This window comes from Camellia sinensis, chromosome 8 (genome assembly GCF_055761805.1).
Source record: "Camellia sinensis isolate YWXY chromosome 8, ASM5576180v1, whole genome shotgun sequence".
NCBI lineage: Eukaryota > Viridiplantae > Streptophyta > Magnoliopsida > Ericales > Theaceae > Camellia > Camellia sinensis.
In genome coordinates this window covers 8,558,896-8,564,895 of record NC_138968.1, presented here as the reverse complement: position 1 = coordinate 8,564,895, position 6,000 = coordinate 8,558,896, and positions in this window count along the sequence as shown.

Below are 6,000 nucleotides of genomic sequence, written 5' to 3'. Positions count from 1 at the left end.
CAACATTACGCCCTTGCGAAGGAAGGTCCGAATGAATAAGAGCTAAGCTTATCTGAGCTAAGCTAATCTAATTAAGCTAAATAGACTAATTATTACAAATCAAATGAATAACTAGTTAAGCTAATTACTAATCATTACAACACTTATGCACACGAACTAAGCATTTAAGACATTAAACTATGCTGCCACTGCTCCACCTTGGGAAGTGGACGATGCACATGCTCGGTTTTCACCCCGAAAGACCTCTGTTTTGCTCTCCAAAGCCTCTGTTTACAGGGTTGAGCATTTCCAGAACCTTTCTACTCCACCTTACCAAATCTTTGCTGAGGTTTACATTAGTGGCCTGCCGGCCATGGATGGATGCTACCGGCCATGGATGGATGCTACTGGCCATCTGCTAGCCAGGGAGGTGTCCTGCCGGCCAGAAATGATGCACTGTCGGCCATAAATGGTGGCCTGTCGACCACTGATGCACTAGGTCATCATACTGCAATAGAGTACAAATAGAGCAAAAAGAGGATTTTTCCAAGGATTTGTTTGTACTATATCCCCCCTTATCATCTCAATATCTCAAAGGAGTGACATATTTGGATCCAAAAACCACCAATCAAGCAAGTTCATTGCATGATGGCCAAAGATCCAAGTTGTACAATTTCGATAAATGCACAAATATGACCAACAAGACCATCACCCTATCATGCATGATCAAGGGCAATGGAGACCTAGGAAGGTGGCACATTTCATCACTTTTGAGAATGAAATGTCCTATTTTCCTTGTGTTCAAATTAACGTCCGATTTGAACACATACAATGCAACACAAAGACATGCTTATCTTGTCACTTTTACTTGTCAATTTTGTTTACACATTTTAATTACCAAATTATTCTTTAATCAATTTGTCCATTGGTGAGTGTCCTCTAAAGTGAAGGAAGTGTAAACCAAGGGATAGTGTAAAGCAAGAAAGAGATCATGCCTTTAATAATGAACCCTCAAAGAGGATTAAACCATTGAGCATGACCTCAATCTCAAGCTTAAAGGATCCCAAGCTTGAAACAACCCTCAAAAGCAAATGAAAGGGTGAAGCAAAAAGGGAGTTTGCAGAGATTTAGGTACTGAAATTGAGTGACAAAAGCACTAAAACATGCAGCCAAGTCACACCAATGATATTTAAAGCATTAAAACAGCAAGCTAGTGCAAGAATTTATACTACAACTACACAAAACAAAGTTCAAATGAACCAAATAGCCCAAAACAGAGTTAAAGCGGGCTATTTTAGAGGCTAAAACATGCAGAACTTAAACTAAGTTAAGCTAGAAAAACATGCTAACATGTAAAGCTAACTAAGCATGCAAACAAGACACAAGGAGGTGAGGCTAACCCCTCCAATTTTGGACTTCAAAATGAGTTTTTTGCCGCTGAAAAACCTCTAAAATTTAGTGGTTAAAATGCCCAAAAAAGTTGGTTTCGAAATGATGATCAAAGGTACAAAGACTTTACAAACAAAGGAGTAAGAGGGGTGAATCACCCCCTAACTAAAAATGGCCTCAAATCAACACTTTTAAGCCATAAAATAGAGTTATTTTTTATAATTTAAAACTAGCCCCAAAATAGTTGAAAAGGATAAGAAAACAAATATGCAAAACAAGTATACAAAGAAAATAAAGTACCTCTTGAAGCAAAGGGTAATTCTAGAAACAAAACCAAGCTAAAACCACCTTCAAGAGCTCCAAGAAGACCCCAAGTAACCTCAGCTCAAAGGTGAGAGGAATTGGTTTTGGTGAAGTAGGCAAAAGTGTAGAGAAACTAGGCAAACACACACAATTTTGCAAGAGAGAGAGAGAGAAATCTAGAGAAAGAAAATTTTTATGTCTCAAATTTTTCTAACCTCCACACATGAGAGAGCGGGGTCCTATATATAGAAAACACAAATCCCTCATAACCATCCAACCATACACGTGTAGGAAGATGCATGAATCTGTGCAAACAGCTGGCATCAAAATATCACAAAATATCTGTAGCATACAATGATGGCTGGCCGGCCATCAGTGGTGGCCGGCAAGGCTTCATTGATGGCAGCCAATGCACATCAATGGCCGGCAAAGGAAAAGTGATGGCCAATAGCCACCAAGGATGACTGGCAGGCCATTAGAAACTTCAGGCTGAAAAGACCCAAGCATGGTCCAAAGATGAGACAAAATGGATGCAGGGTTTGAAATGCTCAAAGCTGTGGCATTCCGCTAGAGACTTCGAGCGTTCAGCAATCAAATAGACTCATCATGGGATGTACCTGCAAAAACATCCAAGTCTTAAAGAGCCGTCAAAAATGGAGTGTCTACAGTTGCCCCTCTTTGACAGAACTTAGTCATATAATCACATGAGTGAATGTCAAAGCCCGGAGACGACCCATTTTGACAAGGCCATAAGACGAGGACAAACAATCAAGACAAAAAACAAATGGTTGCGCCCGCAGGCTGCCTACGTATCCCTTTGCAAGGAATCAAACCAGCGTAGTTCTGGGGCAAGAAGCAAATGATATGCATAATACAAGAACATAACTTATGATCATGCAATGAGACTGTGCAGTGAAACATTTAAATGCAAACGCAATACAATGAAAATGCCACAATTAAACAGATCGAAATAGGCCACAACAATCTCAATCATAAGAAAGAGTAAGCAAACACACCAAGCATGGGAATTACGAGCCAAACCACATTTCATGCAGAAAGGATGTAAGAAAATTATGCAAGCTTAACTACGCGATGCGCAGGAAAGACGAAGAGCAACAAAATCATCGGGTGTACCCAAGATGTCAAACAGGATCCTAAAGCGTTGTACACGGAAGAAAACAAGGATGGTGTGAACACCGGGACGCACCCGAATGTTTTTAACCGAAGGACGGTAACCGAGTGATGGTATGAACATCAAGACACACTCAAATATTTTTAACTGAAGGGCGGTAACCAAAGAATTATATGAATATCAGGACACACTCAAATGTTTTTAACTGAAGGGCGGTAACTGAAGGATGGTATGAACATTAGGATGCACTCAAATGTTTTTAATCGAAGGGCGGTAACCGAAGGATGGTATGAACATCAGGATGCACTCAAATGTTTTTAATCGAAGGGCGGTGTGAACACCAGGACGCACCTGAATATTTTTAACCGATTTGCAATCCTAACGCGTTGTACGCGAGAGGAGGAAGGGGTAAAACGATTGTGATAACCCTGCTCCGTATTATGCTAATTAATCTTAATTATGAATGTGATTATGTGTTTGACATGATTTTGAGTGCCATTTATATGAATATATGTGGTTTTGAATTTATATCTGTTCACCGTAGGAAAATCTGTTTGACTTTCTACTTTGGAATTTAAATTGAAGGCCTTATCAGCCACAAAAATCGAAATTAACTACGTCGTTGTAACTAGCGTAATTTTTAGATCCTACGGTGAAATTTAATTGAAAATTGATTCGGATCAGATTAATTAGATTAAATTAATTTAATAATGCTCAACTAATTAGTGTTAAGGGAATTTGATTAAGAGAGGTTATATAAAGGGGGCATTATACATTCACATTCATTTGTTTGAGCTCAAAATTAGATTTTACACTTTAGTGAGAGAGAGAGGCAGGCTCTAAAGAGAGAAAGGGGAAGAATTGTGTATTTTGGCTTAAGGTTTGTGAGATTGGAAAGCTAGGCTCAAGAATTAACTTCAATTGTGAGAATTAAAGCTCCTAGGTGAGTAATCAACTCTTAATTTATGAATTGAGTATGTAATTTTATGAATTCAAGTGGTATGGTAGCTCATGGAAAGGATTGAGATGAATATGAAGTTAGAATGCACATGTATGCATGAAATTACTATGAATCACCATGAATTGCCATGAAATTGCATAAGCTAGCATGAATAATGTTTGAACATGGAGACTTGGGCACCAATCTTCACATGCATGCATAATTTTCATGGGTTTCATAATAATCAGTGTCATTTGTAAAATGTGAAATAGAAATGAAGTCAAAAATTGACATGCATGTTTGATTATTGAAGATATGGAGCTTATATGAGATTTGAATGCATGAGCCTTGATTATACAAAGAAATGTTGATTAATTTTGAAGATTGGACCATGATTTTGAATGATTGGCCTCATGTTGCTTACATCCATATGCTATATAATGTATTTGCATGTTTTGGACCAAAATCATGAGTTTTGGACCTTTAAAGGTCGAGTTTGAGCTTCAAAAACAGTTCTGGAAAACCCAGAATTTAGCATGTCCGCTCGAGCGGGAAAAGCGCTGCTCGAGCGTGAAATGCAAGCTCCCAGCAGTATTGCAGTCAGCGATGTTCGCTCGAGCGGGGAGCTATGCAGTGTGACTTTCAGCTCGAGCGTCCGAATTCACGCTCGAGAGTAAAAATGACGTAACCAGTACTTTTGCAGACCATGAGGGTCTGCTTGAGCGGCGGAACCCACGCTCGAGCGAGGACCCCTGTTTCAAAAATTTTGTAAAGGTGTTATGTGTTTCATTTTCCGCTCTCTTTCATTTCTAAGCATTCTTAGGCATGCATTGAGCATCATAAATGAGTTAAAAGGATAAGAAAGAAGCCTAAGAGGGATGTATGAATTAAGAACATATTGAATTATTTCTGACCCATTGTGTTCATGATATGTGTAGGGTTGAGTTCCAGGGCAAATCCGCCGGCAGAACACTGTGAGTAATATCTTAGTAAAGATATTTTGAAGTACGTTATTTGTCCAATTGCTTATTCCCATATAAGTCTCATAAGTCTGTTAATTTGAATTGTGGACAAATGTTTGTCATGCCATATGGTTGGGCCAAAGGCCGTTGAGCATAATTGATTGGGCCGAAGGCCGTTTGACATGCATGAATGATTGGGCCGAAGGCCGTTCAACATGAATGAATAAATGGGCCGAAGGTCGTTGACGTGAACGAATGGGCCGAAGGCCGTTCGACATGAATGAATGGGCCAAAGGCCATTTGACATGAATGAATGGGCTAAAGGCCATTTGACACGGATGATTGGGCCAAAGGCCGTCGGACAAGAATGATTGGGCCAAAGGTCGTCAGATATGAATGAATTGAGCCCGAGGCCGTTTGATGTGTTTGTAACCACAGTCACTTGGCCTATATATACATATATATATATACTAGATAGAAATATGAATTGGGCCCAAGGCCGTCTGATGTATATTGTTCTAAATACCGTTCGTGTATTTACTTTATTTGATATTATTCACTGAACTTTCGCTCACGCTCATTTATGTGTCTGTAGGTAAGCCAAGGGAGGTCCAAACCTAGCCTCAGTAAAGTTTGTGTGAAACAGTCGAGGTTTTGAAGAGTCAGCCCATACGTCTCACGCACGAGACTTGTTTTTGTCCTTTTGCTATTTTGTTATATTTTGTCATGTCGGCGAGAACTTTGGATTACGGTTGTATATAGTTTTGATTGGCTGACCATGACTTGAATGATCCTGCTGTGTAAAGTTTATATGTTAACTTCCCTTGATGTGAGTTATTAATGTATGTTTGTAAAATGTTATGTTGTGCCATGTAATCACAGCTCTATGGATAAAAGTTTGAAATTGCTTCCGTTTGGCCCCCTTAACTCTGTTAAAATATATCTGATTTGGTTTAAGGCCGTAGGTAATCTCATGATTACTGGCCGGTTATGTCCTTAACCCATGGGGGCGGGTTCGGGTCATGATAGAGTGGTATCAGAGCACGAGTTAATAACTCACAAACTTGTCCAAAAGAGCAATAAGCATCTAGAAGAGATCTAGGATGCATTCATGTGATAAGTAGGAATTTGTAAACATTAAGACTATGTCTAAATGCTCTGAAATAAATGATTATGTGCTATATGTTTGTGATTACTTGCATTGCGAATTATGTGGATATATATGCTCTTTAGTATATGCATACTTGTGAAACTTTTGTATAGAGAATAATGCAAGTCTAATCAGATGGTGAGAA